This window comes from Phacochoerus africanus, chromosome 10 (genome assembly GCF_016906955.1).
Source record: "Phacochoerus africanus isolate WHEZ1 chromosome 10, ROS_Pafr_v1, whole genome shotgun sequence".
In the NCBI taxonomy this organism is placed as follows: Eukaryota; Metazoa; Chordata; class Mammalia; order Artiodactyla; family Suidae; genus Phacochoerus; species Phacochoerus africanus.
The window spans coordinates 38,658,720-38,681,905 of NC_062553.1; the positions used below are offsets into that span (position 1 = coordinate 38,658,720).

The following is a 23,186-nucleotide window of genomic DNA, read 5'->3' on the forward strand; positions in this document are numbered from 1 at the left end:
ACTCCGCGCGCTCCCTTCTCGCCCAAGGCCGCCAGCTGCCGCGCTAAGTTTGCTCCTTAGCCCTCCCTTCTCCGCCCCGAGCGGTGAAGCAGTGGCCGCCGACCTCCCTCCTCCTCGCCGCCACCGCCTTCCTCCTGGTGGGGCGGCTCCCGCGAGGACGCGGCGCGCGCTAGCAGAATGGGGCGCGCGAGAAGGAGGCGCGCAAGGAAGCGGCGCGAGCGGGGGAGCGAGGCGCGCGGCGCTCCCCAAGGACCCGCTGCTCCTCCGGCGGGTTTTCGGTTGAGGCGGGGGCTGCGCTGCGGTTTAGCGTCCGTTAGGAGTCTCGGCCCGGGCCGCGCAGCTTGCCATCCTGGCCCGCCTCCCCCTCGAGCTCCTATCAGGAAGGGCAGCGGGAGAGCGCCGGCGACCTAGTCTCCCGCCAGGGTTGTGGCTGCCGATCGGCAGGCATCCCGGCGCCTGCCTATGGAACTGGAAAAGAAAGTGAAATGAAGCGCCTTTCCCCAGGCAACACCTACCCGTCCCCAGTCCAAGTGCAGCTGCCTCGATCCTCAGGCGCCGCCGGTCCCCGCCCTCGAGCCCAAGGCTCCGTTCTCTTGACAATGGCGCGTCCCCTTTAAGGAATAATCCGATCGGAACCGATCTGTGGTTAAACCTCCCTCCGACTCTGATTTTAACCGGATTTCTCTCTCTCGCCCAGAGCCCGACGGGCGCCCGGCGGTGCTGCGAGCTCCTCCCACCTCTTCCCCGCCCCACCCACTCCCTGGCCTTCCTGATTGGCGGGAAACACTACAACAGGAACAGCAATTCTCGCACTTCACTGGCCAGCCCCGCCGCCGCTCAGAGTTACCCCCACCCACACCCCGCCCCCTTTCCTGGGTTGGTCCTACCCTTAATCACTCTCATTCTTCTACTCTATCGTTGCTTTGGAGAACTGGCAGTCAAAGCTAACCCTCCCGCCCCCGGAAAGCGAACTTTATTTTTATTGGTAAAAGGACATCTTCCTGTGCACCTGATTGGGCAAGGAAGGAGTCTGCACGCCTTCTTACCCATTATTGCTCTTTACGGGTTTGAGAAACACAGCTTCAAAGTCCTCCTCCCTACTTCGCCTTGTTCTAAGCGCCTTTCCCTTTAAATATTGATAGGGGTCGTAGACAAATTCACAGCCCGTATTGGGGAAAGACGGGAAGGGAGAAGTGAAAAATTCAAAATCCTCTCCAGATGAGTAACATAACCGGAGCTGGAGCTGGGCTCCTGTGAAATCTCATCCTTTAGTCTACTAAGTGAAGTGGTTAGAATGAGTTCCAATACCTGAAATTCTAGTACTAACTCCTTCTGAGATTTACTTAAGTTTTCGGTCACTCTCTCGCTATTCTACTCCTACTGTTGATCCCAGGGGCATTAGCTACCCCCAAAGAGCTTTAATAAAGGTATCTGCAAACCTAGGAGTGTCCTTGTTTCTCCCGCAATCGTTCATTTAAGAATTCATTTAAATCGTTTCCATTAAAAGCTCCGTTTAATTTACGTCCTCTGTGTTCCCTCCGGGTTTGTCTCGAGAGCTATGTTACTCTTTTGAAAAGATTGAATAGATGCCCGCCCACCCCTAACGATGCCAGCCTCCAAAGTTGAGGATGCCTGTCTCCCTTGCTAGAATTATGATAGCGGGAGCACCAGAAGGCTGTTCCTTGAGATGAAGGAGAGTCTGCCACCGGAAGCTTAACCCTGCAGCAAAACCTCACACGGAAAGAGGAGGAATTCTGTGGCAGCCTGGTAGGGTCTATGTTAGGAGTTCCCCAGTTTCCCATGGGAACTGTAAGAACTGAAAGGGTTATAACTTCTAAAATCGGGTACTCCAGTGCTTTGGTACCCATCTACGAATGTGAGGGGGGAATGGTTAAATGTCCTGCCCCTCTTTGCCAATGTACTTTGAGAGACTTTGGACCTCAGGATGTTTAGTGCATTCGCAGTTAGAGAACAGAAGAAACCAGAGGTGCCAAGAAAGTGACAGCGCTCAGCAGTACTCTGGAAAGAATTTAGTACCAGAAACGGGGGAATAAATATTGGTAGTCCATAGGGCTTTCCCATGGGTTCAAGTCAAAAATCTCCTGGGGATACCCATAAACGTGGAAGAGTGAGAAAATGGAAAAGTAGGTGGTTTCGGTGTTTCTAATAGGAGCAAGAGACAAGGGAGTATCTAGATTATATTATATGGCCTTCACAGATTTTTTTTTTTTTTTAACTCAAGATCCAGGCGATGTTTTCAAGTTCTTTGTAAAACACTTGCTTTATGATGCCCAGATTATTTGGCTACACTAGCACATTGGGCTCAAAACGCCACAAGGAATCTCTGGATTCTCTTCCTTTCATCTAACCAACTATGTTGAGATCATCACCTTACAAATATAATTTATATTATTTGTCTAGTTCACATAGACAAATAGGATTATTTTTTACTTTTTAGCCCATATACCCAATCCCCTGGTACTAGAACTGCTATTGGTATTTCACGAGGGAGAATTTACAAAATCTGCAAAACCTGTACATGCAGGGCATTCTTAAGAAGGTTCAGTGTTATTGAACACAGCCCCAAATATAACCCTAAAGAAATTTTCAATTTGCACTTCTCCCTTCAGAGGGACTTTATCTCCTAATTTTGTTTCCCATCTCTGACCCACATCCCCATTCTTAAAAAGAAATATTCTCCCATTGTGTCAATATGACCAAAGCTTTTCAACATCCTAGTATATAGATCTTTGCCCAACTCTTTTAAAGGTGAAATCTCAGAGGTCCCGTCGTGGTGCAGTGGTTAATGAATCCAACTAAGCACCCTGAGGTTGTGGGTTCGATCCCTGGCCTTGCTCAGTGGGTTAATGATCCGGTGTTGCTGTGAGCTGTGGTGTAGGTTGCAGACATGGCTCGGATCCCGTGTTGCTGTGGCTCTGGCGTAGGCCGGTGGCTACAGCTCCAATTCGACCCCTAGCCTGGGAACCTCCATATGCTGCAGGTTTGGCCCTAGAAAAGACAAAAAAAAAAAAAAAGTTTTTTTCTGTCTCTTGCACTAATCTGGTTTGTTTCCAAAGAGCAAAATCCATGCTTATACATCTTTATGTGAGTGTCACTTAGGACGAGGTCTGAGCTAACCAAAGTTTTTCAATAAATGCATGCCAAATTGAAGGAGAAAGGCTGAGACAAAAAAGTTAATCTAGAGTGTGAAAATCTTATTAACCAGAGCATTATTCTAGGAGTATTCTAATTACTTAATATTTTATTACAAATCTATCTTATCAATTAGTTTAGATCACCGGATCCCAGACCTTTTTATTTCAGGGACTGGTAAAATTTGCAAGGAATTTCTGGGAACTGACACAGGCTTAACAATTTTTTTGTTTTGTGAAATAAAGGCACACAAATAAATACAAATAAATCCTCTCTCTTCTCCCCATTAATCTGAAAACCAAAAATTGGGAGGGTTATAACTTCAGAATGAAAGTTCTCTAAATAAATTTGACATTGTAAAGAAGTTATATAGGATGCCCGTTGTGGTGCAGTGGTTAACGAATCCGACTAGGAACCATGAGGTTGCGGGTTCGATCCCCTGGCCTTGCTCAGTGGGTTGAGGATCCGGCGTTGCCGTGAGCTGTGGTGTAGGTCACAGACGCAGCTCAGATCCCATGATGCTGTGGCTGTGGTGTAGGCCAGCAGCTGTAGCTCTGATTTGACCCCTAGCCTGGGAAGCTCCATATGCCGCAGGTGCAGCCCTAGAAAAGACAAAAAAAAAAAAGAAGTTATGCAAACCTCCAACCGAGTCTAGAATACTCATTGTACTTCACATTACTTGATCTGATGCTTCTTTCATCTATTTTTAAAGAATTGCTTAGAGGAGCTCCCTGGTGGCCTCAACCTTGTCACTGAAGTGGCTCAGGTTACTGCTATGGTGCAGGTTTAATCCCTGACTGGAAAACTTCCACATGCCAAGGGCATAGCCAAAAAAGGGGGGGGGGGGTGGCTTAGAAAGGACTAGTGCAAGATTTTTTTTCCCATCCATAATGGTTTTTTTTTCTTTCTTTTTTTTTTTTGTCTTTTTGCCACCTCTTGGGCAGCTCTCACGGCATATGGAGGTTCCCAGGCTAGGGGTCGAATCAGAGCTGTAGCTGCCAGCCTACGCCAGAGCCACAGCAACGCAGGATCCGAGCCGCGTCTGCTACCTACACCACAGCTCACGGCAACGCCGGATCATTAACCCACCGAGCAAGGCCAGGGACCGAAGCCGCAACCTCATGGTTCCTAGTCGGATTCGCCAACCACTGCGCCACGACGGGAACTCCTGGTTTTTTTTCTTTTTGGTCTCCCCTCCACAATGTTTTCTATGGGAAGGAGAAGCTATTTGACTTTTTGTTAATTTTCACGCTACCCATGAGTAAATATTAGAGCATCACTAAATTGACTTGGTAGCTTCCTTCCAGAATATTTGTAAAGAAACTCTTACTATTAATGGAGGTCCGTGCAAAATGATTCTTGAATTCCTTTTTCACATCTGCCATATCTTACAGAGTTTCCCTCCTTTCCTTTTGGGAAGTTTACCCCTCTTAAAAAACCATTGTTTAGGGAGTTCCCGTTGTGGTGCAGTGGAAATGAATCCTACCAGGAACCATGAGGTCGCAGGCTCAATCCCTGGCCTCACTCAGTGGGTTAAGGATCTGGCATTGCTGTGAGCTGTGGTGGAGGTCACAGACAGGGCTCGGTTCTGGTGTTGCTGTGGCTGTGTAACAGGTTGGCAGCTGTAGCTCCGATTTGACCTCTAGCCTGGGAACCTCCATGTGCCTCAGGTGCGGCCGTATAAAGCAAAAATAAATAAATAAATAAATATTTTTAAAAATGAAAACCATTGTTTAGTCCTAAGAAAGTTTCCCCTTGTTTGTCAGTGATCAAACAATAAAAACTCAAGTACTCTTTTAAAAAATTTTTAATATATTTAAAAATATTAGAAAATTTAAATATATTTTTGAGCTTCCAAAAATTTAGTTTAAGTGCCAGATAACAATCAATAAAATGCACAGTATAGCACTGAAAATTATGTCTGGATACAATGCAGCACGACACTGGGAGAAAAAACTACGTATACATGTATGTGTAACTGGGTCCCCATGTTGTACAGTGGGGAACAAAAAGTGTATTGGGGGAAATAACAATAAAAAACAAATTTAAAAATAAATAAAAAAATAAATAGCACAGTATCTATCCTGTGTCACAGTTACCCACAATGATAATATGAGCTGTATTAATGCACATGGAGACATGTTTGTGTCATAGCAATACAAATATATATATGAAAATATATATTTATTTATATATAAAATGCGTTTTTAAATCATGCAACCCAAAAGGATATAAATTCTTTATGATGAGATAGTTCATAGTGGCTAAGCATCCTATAGAAGAAATCTGATGTCACGGTAAGTCTAGAAATAACACCTTCCAAGCTGGGTCAAATAATTGACTTCTTGTTCCATGGACTACATAATTTATGTATATGAGTATATCTTCCATTAATAAAACATTATATTTATTTTACCTTACCTCAAATTCTGTATTTTAGATCATTTAGGAGCTTTACATTTTAATAGCATTTTTATTAATTGAGATGCCTTCATCAGTAAGATCTTAACTTTATCCAAAATACTTTATTGCTGGTATGTTAGTAGTCAACGTTTTTCTTTCCTTTTATTATTACAAGGAGACTTCCATTCTAAACAGATTCATTGTGTGGAAATGTGAATTCAAAGAAAAGACAAATCAAGGATGAAATACTAATTTTAGGAGTTCCTGCTGTGGTGCAGTGGCTTAATGATCCTACTTGTCTCTGGTGTGGCCTGTTTGATCCCCGGCCCCACCAAATGGGTTAAGGATCTGCATTGCTGCAGCTGTGGCATAGGCTGCAAATTCGGCTTGGATTCAGTCCCTGGAACGTCCATACACTGTGCATGGGGCCGAAAAAGGAAGAAAAAAAAAAATTGACTTCATAAGTGAATTACTCTGAGGAGATTTTCAGAATACTATTCTACTGAGATCTACCTCCACTTGCAACTTCTCATAAGTAAAAGGCATGATAAAAAGAAAGACACCTATAGTCTGTAAAATCCTCTTTATCTACTCTATTACTAAAAGTATCTTTAAATTTAGCAGCTAAGGGAGTTCCCATCATGGCTCAGCAGAAACAAATCTGGCTATAAGCTATGAGGAAGCAGGTTTGATCCCTGGCCTCACTCAGCAGGTTAAGGATCTGAAGTTGTGGTATAGATCACAGACCCAGCTCAGATCCCCAATTGCTGTGTCTGTGGTGTAGGCCGGCAGCTACAGCTCCTGTTAGACCCCTAGCTTGGGAACCTCCATATACCGCAGGTACAGCCCTTAAAAAAAAAAAAAAATTAGCAGCCAACATCATAAACAACGGTTATTTTTCAGATTAGATTTTTAAATTAAAAATTTTAAAGGAATGAACAGTTCATCTGTCCCTGTTGGATGAGTACCAAGTACTACAGTGAAATCACTTAGAAACTATCTTAAAACCTTGTTAGATTTTAATGTGTATCTTATTTTATTTTAATGTGTGTTTTAAAGTGTTGCTCTGGTAAGTATGAATTTGTAACTGGAAAGGGATATAAGAAAAGAGAAAGTGGTTCTTAATCCATTCCCAGTTTAGGAGTTGAAGGAAAGCCATGCTACAATGCAAACACCCTATTTAAATTCATTGCTACCACCCATCAACTCATTATCTGATTTGGGAAAGGAATTCATGAATTATCCCAAAAATCTGAGAAATCTGATGGGGGGGGGGAAGTTACATGATCACAACATTGGCAAAGGAGTTTACCATATGACTGATTGCCTTTGGGGGCTTCTGTCTGTTGATAGAAAAGCAGAAAAACAAAGGACAAAGGAAAGTCTCTTTAATAAATCCTTCCAACTTAGCAAAATAAATAGATCACTTGTTTCAGCAACAGAAGCAAACTGTTAACAATTGAGAAAAGCCACCTGCAGGTGATTTTGAACACAAAGTGCTCCAGAGCCCAGAATTACTATTGTTTAAAAGGGCAGCAAAATTTTTCTGTAAAGGGCCAGATAGGAAATATTTTTGGCTTTGAGGGCCATATGGGCTCTGTTGCAACTGCTCAACTCTGGTTGCTGTAGCACAAAAGTGGCCCTAGTTCACAACCCTGTAAATTCTCTATACTTCAATAAAAACTTAAAGTGGCCATAGAGAATAAATGAATACACAGGGCTATGTATCAATACAACTTTATTTATGGACACTGAAATGGAAATTGAAAAAAATTTTTTTTTCTTTTTAGGGCCACACCCTCAGTATTTGGAAGTTCCCAGGCTATGGGGTCGAATCAGAGCTGCAGCTGCCGGCCAACACCACAGCTACAGCAACCAGCAATCTGAGACTCATCTGTGACCTATGCCACGGCTCAAGGCAATGCCAGATCCTTAACCCAACTAAGCAAGGCCGGGGACCAAACCCACATCCTCATGGATACTAGTTGGATTCATTTCCACTATGGCACAACAGGAACTCCATGAAATGGAATTTTATTTAATTTTCATGCGTCAATACATAGCATTCTTTTTTTCCCCCCAGTCATTTACAAATATAAACACCACGCTTGGCTTGCAGGCCATGTAAAAAGAGGTACTGGGCCAGGTCTGCCTGTGGGCAGTACTGCTGACTCCTGGTCTAACAGAACATTAATTCATTTTTTTTAAAAATGTTTTTGGTTGAGTACTTAGTAAGGATCAGGTACTATGCAAGGCCTGGGGACTAGAATGGCTAACAAGATAGATATGGTCCCTGTCCTCATGGAGCTTATGATAGAATAACCGCAAAAATATATAATTAGAAACTGTAATTAGTGGTTACGAAGGAAAAGTACAGGGTACTCTAAGCTATGACTAGTAATCTAGACTAGGAGGTAAGGGAAGGCTTCACTTTTGACAAGGACTGGAAAATGAATAACAACTGACATGGCCAAGTGGGGGTGGAAAGAACGAAAATATTTCAGGCAGCAGGCATAGTAGGTAGGGCACCTTGACAGCACCGAAATCTGTGGGCCTGGCAAGTACAAAGTGAAAGAAAGAGAGACAAGGAGTTAAATTGGAGACATGGGTGAAAGTAAAAGCATTCAGGGCTGAGTAGGTCTTTATTCACAGTCCTAGAAAGTCTTGATAGCTTTAAGTCAAAGCCATGACCTGGTTAGAGCTGCATTTTGAAAAGATCACTAGCTATCAGATGGAAAATGCATCATCGAGGGGGAACTGTGATGCCTACAAGAGTCAAAGCCTTCTAGATCTTAGACTGTAGGCCCTAGAGGCAAACATTAGTATTTTATCTATGCCAGTATGTTCTTCTTCTTCTTCTTCTTTTTTTTTTTGTCTTTTGTATTTTTAGGGCCACACCCACAGTGGCATATGGAGGTTCTTAGGCTAGGGGTCGAGTCGGAGCTACAGCTTCCAGTGTACACCACAGCAACACAGGATCCGAGCCGTGTCTGCAACCTACACCAGAGCTCACGGCAACACCAGATCAATAACCCACTAAGGGAGGCCAGGGATGGAAGCTGCAACCTCATGGATTCGTTAACCGTTGAGCCACGATGGGAACTCCTATGCCAGTATATTCTTAATACTTTATATGTATTAACAAGTTGAATTTCAGAACAACTCCATAAGCAGGCATTATTCCCTTCCCTTTAGGGTGGAGACTTAACTATAGGCTGTGTATCAATTCAGCCCTTAGTGAAGCCCCAGTTGCCTCCAGTTTACAGAATCAACAGAAAGGAATTGTAGAAGAAAAGGTAAGAGAAGGAAAGGGGTGGGAGGCAGAAAGAAATGAAGCAAGTGTGTTCTAGGGGACCATAGCCTGGGCTCAGACCCCAGTCTCTTCCCCAAGAGTTTGTATTTTTCACTGGTGATGAGCCCCCAAATGCAAGGAGGTGACTGCCCTTGTAAGAACACGCATTGCTACAGAAACCGAGGCAATGTTTGGTCATTACTTAGACTTTAAAAAGCCCCCCTTCTGTTTATCTTAAATTCAAATCTAACTGGGCATCCTGTTTTGTATCTCCCAAGCCTATACTAAGGAAACAAATACACTCCCTTCTGTAAAACTGAGTTGTCTGCTGGTGACACCTCACTCCTTAAGATTTAGAAAATCAGGAGTTCCCATCGTGGCTCAGTGGTGTAGGCCGGTGGCTAGAGCTCCGATTCGACCCCTAGCCTGGGAACCTCCATATGCTGCGGGAGCGGCCCAAGAAAATGGCAAAAAGACAAAAAAAAAAAAAGACTTAAAAAATCAGCCTGAACATCTTTTACTCACCCAAAAACCTTCCAAGGACTCTGAATTACCAGGGACAAGGTATGAGATGGAGAATTCTGTTATCACATTTATATCCAGGTTCATTCTTTCACCTCAAAGGCTCACTTCTCAACTTTTTCAATATCAAGAAAACCAACAAAGTATGGAAACATTGTGAGAGTGGTAGATTTCACAGGACAGCTGGGAGTGAGCGGTCCCATCAGGCACAGCCTCGCAAATAGTTCAAAGTAGTATTTGATTATACACTTTTTTTTTCTTCTCGTCTTTTTTCTTGAGCCCCTCCCATGGCATATGGAGGTTCCCAGGCTAGGGGTCTAATCGGAGCTGTAGCCACCGGCCTACACCACAGCCACAGCAACACAGGATCCAAGCCGTGTCTGCAACCTACACCACAGCTCACGGCAACACCGGATCCTTAACCCACTGAGCAAGCCATGGATCGAGCCCGCAACTTCATGGTTCCTAGTCATTAACCACTGCACCACAATGGGAACTCCTGATTATACATTTCTTTAGAGCCCTTTCCACCACCTACCAGCAGTGGTTTTTCATGGTCTTCTGCCGTGATCCCTAGGTCAGGCTCGCCCTCTTAGCACGGCCGTTTCCCTCCTCTGTCTTCTTCTCGACATTCTCTCAGTAGCTAAGAATTTCTCTCCTCCTATCCAGCAAATTCCCAAACAAAGCAATTTTGACTCCTCTCTAAAGCTTTGTCACCAGCTAATGACCAAGACCTCAGGATTTCAATCTTTTATTGAGACATTCTTGCAAAACAAAGACAGTTTGAAATTCTCCCTAAGAATTCTGATGCCAGCATTTAAGACAATAATCACTTCTTAAGTGGTTGCAATATATATAAATATATATATATGTATTTTTTTTTTGCCAGCAGTCAGGTAAAAGAAGTCTATCTCTTTTGGTTGCATCCAATGGCACCCACTTTTGCCAGTTACATAATCACTTTCTTAGCGGAAAGTGTTTGTGCCCTTGTAACTTTTTTTTCCTTTTTATGGTCACACCTGTGGCATGTGGACATTCACACGTTAGGGGTTGAATCGGAGCTGCAGCTTCTGGCCTACACCACAGTCATAGCAAAGCCAGACTTGAGTTGCATCTGTGAACTACAATGCAGCTTGTGGCAATGCTGGATCCTTAACCCACTGAGTGAGGCCAGCGATTGAACTGCATCCTCACAGACACTATGTTGGGTTCTTAACCTGCTGAGCCACAAGGGGAACTCCCGCCTTTGTAACTTAGTACATAAAAAGTTCAGGAAGAGGAGTTCCCGTCATGGCGCAGTGGTTAACGAATCCAACTAGGAACCATGAGGTTGCGGGTTCGGTCCCTGCCCTTGCTCAGTGGGTTGACGATCCGGCGTTGCCGTGAGCTGTGGTGTAGGTTGCAGACGCGGCTCAGATCCCACATTGCTGTGGCTCTGGCATAGGCCGGTGGCTACAGCTCGGATTCAACCCCTGGCCTGGGAACCTCCATATGCCGCGGGAGCGGCCCAAGAAATAGCAACAACAACAAAAAAAAAAAAGACAAAAAAAAAAAGTTCAGGAAGAACCTGGGAGTTCCTGTTGTGACTCAGTGGTTAACGAATCCGACTAGGAACCATGAGGTTGCGGGTTTGATCCCTGGCCTCGCTCAGTGGGTTAAGGATCCAGCGTTGCTGTGAGCTGTGGTGTAGGTCGCAGACACGGCTCAGATCCCTCGACGCTGTGGCTCTGGCGTAGGCCTGCGGCTACAGCTCCAATTAGACCCCTAACCTGGGAACCTCCATCTGCCATGGGTGCAGCCCTTAAAAGGACCAAAAGACAAAATTAAAAAAAAATAAATTTGATTAAAATCAAAGCTGATTACTTTTTCCAAAGTAAAGAGAACTTTTGGTACACATACCACAATTTGCTACAGATGGAAACACTACCTGATTTTTTTTCTTTTTAAAAAAAGAATGACATCAGGTAAAATCCCAGGAAAGAGTGAGGAGACAGAAAGATATGAAAAAGCAGGCTCTGTGGAACCATAGCCTTGGCTTGGCTCTATTCCATTATCTTTTTCCAAGGTTATCTTCGAAATTTAGCTTTACTTGCCTGTTTTCCAGGTGGTTCCTAGATACTGCAAAAACCACATAAAGATACATAGATATAAGTAATCCTGCTAGCCAATTAGAATAATAAAATATAAATGTTTATGAGTACATATTCCTGTGAGGTCTTCTATAGCAAAATGAAATAGCTAATTTGGTCAGTCATACTGATACATTTAAAAATGGCTTTGGAGTTCCTACTGGGGCACAACTGGATTGGTGGCATCTCGGGATGGCTGGGATGAGTGTTCCCCCCCTGGCCAGGCACAGTGGGTAAAGAACTAGCATTGTCACAGCTGCAGCATAGGTCACAACTATGGCTTGGATCTGATCCATGGCCCAAGAACTCCATGTGCTGTCGGGCAGTCATAAAGAAAAAAATAGCAGTTCCCATTGTGTCGAAGCAGAAATGAATCCGACTAGGAACCATGAGGTTTTGGGTTCGATCCCTAGCCTCACTCAATGGGTTAAGGATCTGGCATTGCCATGAGCTATGGTGTAGGTTGCAGATACGGCTCAGATCCTGTGTTGCTGTGGCTGTGGCATAGGCCAGCAGCTGTAGCTCCGATTTGACCCCTAGCCTGGGAACTGCCATATGCCACAGGTGTGGCCCTAAAGAGCAAAAAATAAAGAAAAGAAAAAGAAAATCCTCAACTCTCCATGTGCCAACACTTTAGCAGGTTCCATTTTCAATAAAACAGGTTTTAGAAACCATATGTGGATATCTGACGGCTGCTGTGAAATCCCACTCAACACAATCTACTATTTTGAATCTATTTATAGAAGTCCTATTATGTGAACATTTTCAATCTGTACGATGTCAGCCTGGTAATTTTCTTCTCTTTTTTCTTTCCTTTTTTTTTGTTTGCTTTTTAGGGCCACACTTGCAACATATGGAAGTTCCCAGGCTAGGAGTCAGAATCAGAGCTACAGCTGCTGGCCTACCCTACAGTCACAGCAACACCGATCCAAGCTGTGACTACAACCTACACCACAGCTCACAGCAACGCCAGATCCTTAACCCACTGAGTGAGGCCAGGGATTGAACCCATGTCCTCAAGGACATGGATACCAGTTGGGTTTGTAACCCGCTGAGCCACAACAGGAACTCCCAGTCTGGTAATTTTCATGCAAGAAAGAAAACAATTTGTTCTGGCCTCCAAAATGGCACTGACATCAAAAGTGTCCTTCACACTGGAGAACCTGTGACCAAAGAACCTTCGGTAAAAGCAGTAAAAATGGTGGCAATAGCAAGTCTGAAGTGGCGGCGCTCACAAGAGAGCTCCCCCTGCTCAGCATCATGTAGCCAGCAGTCATTGTTGAGTGATGGCAACAGAGAAAGCACCTGGCCTTCAAGTTCACTGCTTTCCTGACATGGAGATTCTGCCAACCTCAGCGAGTCCACATGGTTGTTTTTAATGGCAATCCCATTACAGACCCAACCTATTTTTCTTCTTTTTTTTTTTTTTTGTCTTTTTGCTATTTCTTGGGCCGCTCCCATGGCATATGGAGGTTCCCAGGCTAGGGGTCAAATTGGAGCCGTAGCTGCCGGCCTATGCCAGAGCCACAGCAACTTGGGATCCAAGCCGTGTCTGCAACCTACACCACACAGCTCATGGCAACACCGGATCGTTAACCCACTGAGCAAGGGCAGGGATCGAACCCGCAACCTCACGGTTCCTAGTCGGATTCATTAACCACTGCGCCAAGATGGGAACTCCCCAACCTATTTTTCTAGTACCACCTCCCACTCTTCTCTAATCTGTGGATCAAACTGGTCTATATGCTATTCCCTAGATTCCTTCATGGTCCTTGACTACATCACAGAGAAAGATCTCAGAAGAGTGGATCCAAGACAGTTAACAGAGAAATCAAGAGAGCTGTGTTTAATTGTGATGGCATTGAGAGCACCTGAACTACAGAAGCCTGGCTACAGCCCCTATGAATTGCCCTAAGAAACCTACAAACAAATCTGAAGAAGGAAAAAATAAGACAGACAACAGAGTGGCTAAAACCTCTTAGCTTAGGAGTTCCCGTCATGGTGCAGTGGTTAATGAATCCCATTGATCAAGAGGCCAGGAATCGAACCCGCAACATCATGGTTCCTAGTTGGATTTGTTTCTGTTGTGCCACGATGGGAGCTCGGTTTCCTTATTTTCACAGTGGTATAAGGTCATTCTATAAAACATGGAGGGGTTCCCTGGTGGCACAGGGGGTTAAGGATCCAGCATTGTCGCTGCATTGGCTGTAGTCACTGCTGTGGCACAGGTTTAATCCCAGGCCCAGGAACTTCCGCACACCATGGGCCCAGGCAAAAAATTAAAAATTAAAAAAAAAGGAGTTCCCGTCGTGGCGCAGTGGTTAACGAATCCGACTAGGAACCATGAGGTTGTGGGTTCGGTCCCTGCCCTTGCTCAGTGGGTTAATGATCCGGCGTTGCCATGAGCTGTGGTGTAGGTTGCAGACGCGGCTCGGATCCCGTGTTGCTGTGGCTCTGGCATAGGCTGGTCGCTACAGCTCCGATTAGACCCCTAGCCCGGGAACCTCCATATGCCGCAGGAGCGGCCCAAGAAATAGCAACAACAACAACAATAACAACAACAACAAAAAAAATTAAAAAAAAAAAAACAAAGAAACATGGATATGAGAGGCCCACATTTATGGAAGGAGGGAGGGAGGGGGTTAAGGTGGTTATTCTTAGAAGAAGTGAACCAGTGTGAATACATCCTAAAAGACATCTTCTACTGATAGGAACCATTATTATTTCCATTTTACAGATGAGGAAATTAAGGTGTTTAGAGCTTAAGTAACTTGCCCAAGGTCACAGAGCTACTTAGTGGCAGACGCAGAAGTCAAGTCTGTTGGAGTCTTTCCTTTTTTTTTTGGTCTTTTCAGCCCCACACCCATGGCATACGGAGGTTCCCAGGCTAGGAGTCCAATGGATGGGAGCTACAGCTGCCAGCCTATGCCCAGAGCCACAGCAACGCCAGATCCGAGCCGCATCTTCGACCTACACCACAGCTCAAGGCAATGCCGGATCTTTAACCCACTGAGCCAGGGACCGAACCCAAAACCTCATGGTTCATAGTCAGATTCGTTTCTTCTGTGCCATGATGAGAACTCCTGTCTGAGTCTTAATCACTATGTTGTAATGATCTCCAATTCCTGTTCAGCAAGTAACTTTCTTATTTGATAAAGCCTCTTATGGGGGGTCTACCTTCAAGCATGAACTGATTATAAAGACTTCATCATATATTCCAATTCTTATGGTGATTATAGTGCCTACTATAAATTAATAAATTGATATGCTGATTCTTACATCATTATTGTGACTTGAGGTAATGTTAGGCCAGTCCTAAGAAATTGATGTATTCTTTGTATGTTGGCAATATTGGCTTTTAGAGCCTGTACGGCTAAGGCTAAGGCTAAAGCCCTCAACTATTATGGCTGCAATGGTTGTAAACTGAACCATGCAGGTAATTCACCCTCTTAGGAAAATTTTTTTTTTTTTTTGGTCTTTTTAGGGCCGCACCTGCAGCATATGGAGGTTCCCAGGCTAGGGGTCAATTTGGAGCTGTAGCCGCCAGCCACAGCCACAGCCATACCAAATCCAAGCCATGTCTTTGACCTAAACCACAGCTTACAGCAATGCTGGATCCTTAACCCACTGAGCGAGGCCAGGGATCAAACCTGCATCCTCATGGATACTAGTCGGGTTCATTAACTGCTGAGCCATGACCGAAACTCCCCACCTAGGGAATTTTTTAAGGGAACTTGGCTTGGCATTCTATCATGACAATCTTTCCTGACCACATGAAACATTTTGAATTCTACAAAGATCAGGGCTTTTTCCCTATTAGGCTCTAACAACAACAATAACAACAAAATGCTAGGTTCCTGTTTGCAGACCAAGCAATTTCTATTTTCCATTCACTCATGCATTCTACAATTATTGTTATTGTCACTTATGTGCCAAGCAACGTGCTAGCAAACCACACAGCACTGTCTCTACCCTCAGGTTGCTTTCAGTGGAACTAGCTTAGAGTTTGAGGCAAGTACAATTTCTCCCAACAGATTTTGAAAGGAGAATGAGAATGAAGGGAAGAGAGAAGATAGTAGAACAGAAATAGGTGGGCCTTTTCCCACAGGAGAGATGAAGAAAGAGGAAGTAGAAAAGAAGAATCTTGGGTTGATGAAAAAATAATCCAGAGACAGATTTCACGAGTACTTATTAATATATTAATCATGAAAGCAGTATCTTCCATCTCACATCCCATTGGGAAAAAAGAAGTACATTGTGACATAAGTAATCCAAATCAAGGCAGTCCTGCCTAAAGCGATACTAGCATCTGTAACAGCCAAGGCACCAAATGATTATAGGCTTTCTGACATGTCTGTGGGGTTCACTGCCTCATCAACAATCAATCCCCAAATATATATATGATTACAAATGCAATTTGATTCAACTCATAGATCCATCTGAGCCCCAACATGTTTAAATAACCAGAACACTGCTAGGTCTTTATCATCCTAAGAACAAGATTCTCCATAAGCTGTATTTTCCCCCATGAGTGGAACAAGTTTGGCATGTTCAAAGAAAAAGGAAGTCTTTGGAGTTCCCACTGTGGCTCAATGGTTAACGAATCTGACTAAGAACCATGAGGTTGTGGGTTCGATCCCTGGCCTTGATCAGTGGGTTAAGGATCTGGCATTGCTGTGAACTGCAGCGTAGGTCGCAGACGCGGGTCGGATCCCGTGTTGCTGTGGCTGTGGCGTAGGCCAGCGGCTATAGCTCTGATTAGACCCCTAGCCTGGGAAACTCCATATGCTGCAGTTGCAGCCTGAGAAAAGACACAAAGACCAAAAAAAAAAAAAAAAAGAAGAAGGAGGAAGTCCAATTTGCTAAGTCAGAGTGAGGGGGGTGGGAGAGTTTCACAGGTGAGGTCAGACAGGTGGGTCAGGGCTTTGGGGGCCTCTTAAACATGGGTAAAGACTGTGCTTGTATTCAAAAGGCACCAGGAAGCTATTGTAGGGCTTTACTCTGATGAAGGACATGAACTGATTAAAAAGAACATCCTGGATTTCATGTAAAGGTGAGTTTGGGGAGGGCAAGAATTGAACAAGGGATTTTTGTTAGAGGAATATTGCAAAGACTAGAGATGATAGCTTGGACTTGAGGGGTAACAATGGAGGTGGTGAGATTTCACTGAATCCTGGGTATAGTATGATGATAAAGCTGACAGTATTTGCTGATGGACTGAATATGAGGGAATTTAGGAAGGAGTCTAGGATGACTCTCAGATCAATGGGGTCATAGGTGAGTGCTAAATATTGAGAAGGGGTTTGGAATGGATAAGCAATGGGGATCCTGCGGTGTAACAATGGGAACTATGTCTGGTCACTTGTGATGGAGCCTGATAATATGAGATAAAAGAATGTAGACATGTATGTGTGAGTGGGTCACCTTGCTGTGCAGTAGAAAATTGATAGAACACTGTAAATCAGCTATAATGTAAAAATAAAAATCATTACAAAAATATAAAATAGGAGTTCCCATCGTGGCACAGTGGTTAATGAATCCGACTAGGAACCATGAGGTTGCGGGTTCGATCCCTGGCCTTGCTCAGTGGGTTAACGATCCGGCGTTTCTGTGAGCTGTGGTATAGATTGTAGACGCAGCTCGGATCCCTCGTTGCTGTGGCTCTGGTGTAGGCCAGTGGCTACAGCTCCAATTAGACCCCTAGCCTGGAAACCTCCATATGCTATGGGAGTGGCCCTAGAAAAGGCAAAAAGACAAAAAAAATATATATATATATATATATATATGTATATATATATATAATAAAATATAAAAAAAAAATAGTGAGAAGGGGAACACAGGGAAAGGAGCAGGTTTGGAGAAAGAAATCAAGAATTGGAAGTTCCCGTCGTGGCACAGTGGTTAACAAATCCAACTAGGAACCATGAGGTTGCAGGTTTGATCCCCTGGCCTTGCTCAGTGGGTTAAGGATCTGGCGTTGCCGTGAGCTGTGGTGTAGGTTGCAGACATGGCTCGGATCCAGTGTTGTTCTGACTCTGGTGTAGGCCAGGCTAAAGCTCCGATTAGACCCCTACCATGGGAACCTCCATATGCCGTGGGAGCAGCCCTAGAAAAGGCAAAAAGCCAAAAAAAAAAAAAGAATTGAAGCTGGAGATACCAAGTAGCTGTACCAGTCATATACGAGAAGTTTGCAAATAGCTGGGAGATGAGCCTGGAGCTGAGGGTTAGGGCTAGAGAGATAAATTGGGAGGCTTCAGTATATAAATGGTATTTAAGGCCATGGGACTCAAGCATCCAGGAAATGAGCATAAATAATTACGCATAAATAAAAAAAAGGCCAAGGACTGAACCCTGGCATGCTCCATTTAACAGTCTTAGAAGCAGTGGTCAATGAAACAGGAGAAGCAGGGAAGAGATTTGCTCTGCAAGCAAGTGAAGAAATGGTGAAGGGAAGAAGATCAATTCAAATGCTATTTAGAGGACAAGCAAGATGAGAACTGAGACATGACCCCTGGATTTGGCAAGACAGAGGTTATTATTTGACCTTGACAGGTGTAAATGCCAGAAATGGAGTGAATTGAGTTGAAAATATGAAGAGACAAAGTGGAGACATTAATAATAGACAATTTGTGATGGACGATGGCAATAAAAAGGAATAGGAAAATGTGATATTAGTTGAGAGGAACAAGAACACCAGAGAGTTTATATCCTCCTGGTATGTGGATGGGAATGAAGAAAAAGAAAGGAGTTTCCATGGTGGCTCAGTGGTTAATGAATCTGAGTAGGAACCACGAGGTTGTGGGTTCAATCCCTGGCCTTGCTCAGTGGGTTAAGGATCCAGCCTTGCTGTGAGCCGTGGTGTAGGTTGCAGACATGGCTTGGATTCCACGTTGCTGTGGTGAAGGCAGGTGGCTACAGCTCCTATTAGACCCCTAGCCTGGGAACCTCCATATGCCTTGGGTGTGGCTCTAAAAAGACAAATAAAATAAAAAAAAGAAGAAAAGGAAAACTGTGGATGTAGGAGGTGGGGGGGTTATTGGCCAGACTGAAATTGTTGATGGGCCAAAGCACAGGATTAGTAGATATACGTGTGGAAACCGCTGGCTTCAGGTGGGATCCACTGGTTAAGCAGGATAAGAGAAAGGAAGGCTACCTCCTTAAGTACAGATGCTGGCAGGCTGATAGCTGTAGTGAAGGAAAAAGGAGGTGCTTTTCCTCCCATTCCTTCTATTTTCTCAGTCAAATCAGAAGAGAGATCATTTTCTAGGAATGAGATGTGGGGCGGGGGGATGTTGAGGTTTGAAGGTGCAGGGGAAGCTGTGAAATAATTATCTAGGAGAGTGGAAACGACCAGGGAAATGAGCAAAAGACTGTTAAACAGGGAAAGGGCTGACTCGAAATTTGTGGTTAAAACTTTTTTGAAGTAAGAGCCGTCGGCATGGTTGCATACGGTTCTTGAGCCATGTTCAATGGCTCAGTGCTGATGTGAAGTAGATAAAGAATTCTAAGACAGGTTTGGGTTTTTCTAGTGAGTAAGATGGAAAGTGAGAGGGGACAAGGCTGTTGTGGGTGTATGCAGTGGAGTGATTGGTTATAGTAAGCCAATGAAACAGAAAAGACAGCAAAACAGGAGGAAAAATAGCAAAGAAGTGGTAGGCCACTAGATTGGCTGCCCCAAAGAGGTTGATTGGGGATGGAAGTGATGGTATAGATAGAAAGTTAAGAGATGATTGATCAGAAGCATATGAAATGCTGGAAATCAAGGTTTTGAGAGGTGATAGAGTGATAGGATAAGTTCTTCAAGGTATATAACCATGATAGTGTTCACTGAAATATAAGGCAGGAAAACAATGTAAGCATTGGAAGGGAGAAGACAGGAACTCAGAGGCTAGGGTGTTTGCACGGATAATTTTTGTGAATGCTAAAAGTCCAGCAGGTGTTCCTGTCATGGCACAGCAGAAACGAATCTGATTAGTGTCCATGAGGATGAAGGTTCGATCCCTGGCCTCGATCAGTAGGTTAAGGATCTGGTGTCCCCATGGGCTGTGGTAAAGGTGGCAGACGTGGCAGAGATCCCACGTTGCTGTGTCTGTGGTATAGGGCCGGCAGCTGTAGCTCCAATTTGACCCCTAGCCTGGGAACTTCCTTATGCCACAAGTGCAGCCCTAAAATAAATAAATAAATAAAATAAGTCACCCATGGAGTTTCCATTGTGGCACAACAGAAACAAATCTGACTGGGAACATCATGTTGTGGGTTGGATCCCTGACCTTGCTCAGTGGGTTAAGGATCCGGCATTGCCATGAGCTGTGGTGTAGGTAGCAGACAAGGCTCGGATCTGGCGTTGCTGTGGCTGTGGTGTAGGCCGGCAGCTGTTGCTCCGATTAGACCCCTAGCTTGGGAATCTCCATATGCTGCAGATGCAGCTCTAAAAAAAAAATAAATAAATAATAAATAAAATAAGGTCACCCAGCAAAGGAGTGTAGAGTAGTGATGGAGAAAAAGAAGACTAGAATCTAAAATCTTCACTGATTATATTGATTTAAAAAAAAAAACTTGACCCATGCGCCCACATGTTCATTGCATGTTCATTGCAGCACTATCCACAATAGCCAAGACATGAAACCACCTAAATGTCCACTGACAGATGATTGGATTAGGAAAATGTGGTATATATACACAATGAAATACTACTCAGCCATAAAAAAGAACAAATCATGCCATTTGCAGCAACATCGATGGAACTAGAGACTCTCATACTGCATGAAGTAAGTCAGAAAGAGAAAGACAAATACCATATGATATCACATATCTGGAATCTAATATAAGGCACAAATGAACCTTTCCAAAGAACAGAAAATCATGGACTCGGAGAACAGACTTGCGGTTGCCAAGGGGGAGGGAGAGGGAGCAGGATGGATTGGGAATTTGGGTTAATAGGTGCAGACTATTGCCTTTGGAATGGATAAGCAATGAGATCCTGCTGTATAGCACTGAGAACTATATATAGTCACTTATGATGGAGCCTGATAATGTGAGAAAAAGGAATGTATATGTGTATCTTTGACTGGATCACCATGCTGTACAGTAGAAAATTGACAGAACATGATAAACCAGCTATAATTAAAAAATTTTTTTAAACATTATATTGATAAAAAAATAAAATAAAATCTTCACTGAATAAGAAAGAGGCTGGTAGGCAACTGAATAAAGAGAAGTCTGATAGCATGTACTTCAAAAAAGCTGAGTTGGTTGTGGTGGTTGTTTAGAGAGGAAGAACGATAAAGATACCTAAAGTAGCGATAAGAATCAAGGACATCACGTCTAGGTTCTCTGTAAGTGGGGTGAAGCAAAATACACAGCTGCTACTTGAGAGAGCTGAAATGGATGCAACGTCTTCAAAGCCAAGCTTCAGTTAAAGAAAGAGGAACTATAAATTCCGAGGCACACAGTGGAAGGATCTGGCTGATTGGGGAGGAGTGGGTGACAGATTCAGACCAGTGGATGTACTAAACTCTATGAATGGTAATAAATGATCCAGGAGCTTATGAAACTGACAGTATTAACGGCCTGAACCTAGCCAAAAGCCAGATTGGGACTTGAACCCACGTTTTCACTCACCTGACGTCTGGACTTACTGAGGTTCAGGTTCTTCAAGTCTCTGTGCAGAAGGAACTCAACGAGAGATAAAGTGATAGGCAAGAAACAGATTTATTAGGATAGGACACTTCCGAGAGATGCAAGTGGGCAGGCACGGAAGCTCTTCCCCCTGGATCTAGTGGGCTACAGTTTTATCATCCAAGGGGAGTGGGGGTTGGAAAAGCCTGCCTCTTCCTTTCTGGGAGTAGCAGCTCCTCCTTAGTAACTGGTGAGGTGTATTCAAAGCGGCAGAAGGGTGGTCCTCAAACTCTTGCCCTTGGTCCGAATATGACTGCAGGCCTCATCCATCCCCCACCCAGTGACCTGAGGCAATTCTCAAGGCTCCACTAACAAGCAAACCTGCCTTGTTCTTTTTTTTATTTTTATTTTTTGCCTTCTCTAGGGCCATTCCTGTGGCATATGGAGATTCCCAGGCTAGGGGTCAAATCGGAGCCGTAGCCACCAGCCTATGCCAGAGCCACAGCAACTCAGGATCCAAGCCGCGTCTGCAACCTACATCACAGCTCAGGGCAACGCTGGATCATTTACCCACTGAGAAAGGCCAGACACTGAACTGGAAACTTCATGGTTCCTAGTCGGATTCGTTAACCACTGCGCCACGACGGGAACTCCAAACCTGCCTTGTTCTGATGGCTTTTTTGAGCAATTTATTTACTTACAGCAATGTCCCAATGTCTCCTAAGTTTCCCTCCTTATCTGTGGTCCTTTATTGGGACTTCAATAACTACCTGTGTCTACTCCATCCCTATCACTTACACTTCTGCGTGTGCTGCTGGACTACATAAGGCATGTGATATAATGAGATTAATTCTGATGGTGGCTTAAGAGAAGGTGGTTATCAGGAGTTTCTGTTATGGCTCAGTGGAAACAAATCTGACTAGTATCCATGAGGATACAGGTTTGATCCCTGGCCTCACTCAGTGGGTTAAGGATCTGGCATTGCCGTGAGCTGGGGTATAGGTCGAAAACTTGACTTGGATCCACGTTGCTGTGGCTGTGGTGTGGGCCGGCAGCTACAGCTCTGATTTGACCCCTAGCCTGGGAACCTCCTTATGCTGAGGGTGCGGACCTAAAAAGACAAAAAATAAAAAGAGAAAGTGGGCATCAATCTTCATTGTAGCCTCTGCTTTGGGCCTGATTTCTTGGCATGTTATAGGAGAAAGACTAGTGATATTGTGACATTGGGAACTGGCAGGCTTGCCAGATGTGTACCCTGTCCTTCGATCCTGCTAAAGGTGGTGTGACAGTAGGGAGAAAGTTGATTTTACCAAGGCCAAAAAAATCCTCATGGCTTTTCAATAGATATATTCCATTAAGCCACCAAGAACACATTTCCTTGGAAAATTCCTTCCTTCGGTGTCCAAAGGCACATGCTTTGGCTCCCAGGCACATCAATCAAGGGCTTAATCAGTTCTATGTAGCCTGTTTATCCTCTGAGTCCTCTAGTATTGAGATGAAAAAGCATCCATCTAGGAGTGGCATTGGCCTTTCCTAGATTATGCCAATGAAAAATGGCTCTGTCACAAAGGACTTAATAAGAAAAAAAATTCTTAACTGATGTTTATGAAACTCCTTAAATTCCATGACTAAAAAATTAGCATATATGGGAGTTCCTATCGTGGTGCAGTGGAAACAAACCCGGCTGGTATTCATGAGGATGTGTTCTCATGGTTCTCATTGAACCACGTTCTCAAGGTTCAATCCTTGGCCTCGCTTAGCGGGTTAAGGATCTGGTGTTGCTATCACGTGAGCTGTGGTGTAGTTAGCAGACACGGCTCGGATCCCGTGTTGCTGTGGTGTAGACCAGCAACTGTAGCTCCTAGCTGAGAATTTCCATATGCTGTGGGTGTGGCCCTAAAAGACCCCCCCCCAAAAAAATATTAGCATATATGGAAAAATAACTATTTAAAATATTTTCTTTTTGACAGTTGTGATCTTACTTCCTAGCCTCCTTCACTTACTAAAGTTCACCCATTTGTCTGAATCTAGTTTTAAAATACAAAGTAGCTTAGTGCTACTTAAATTAG

At 44.0% G+C, this 23,186-nt stretch overlaps 1 protein-coding gene across 3 annotated transcripts in view; it reads right to left on the reverse strand.

Annotated features, from left to right (window-relative positions):
• Positions 1–733, reverse strand: part of FRYL (FRY like transcription coactivator) — a 309,775-nt gene extending 309,042 nt beyond the window's left edge. For all 3 annotated transcript variants that reach the window (XM_047799032.1, XM_047799033.1, XM_047799030.1), the window contains exon 1: positions 516–733. The gene's annotated coding sequence lies outside the window, so the exon portion shown is untranslated. The remainder of the gene's footprint in view (positions 1–515) is intronic.
• Positions 734–23,186: the final 22,453 nt, after the last annotated feature.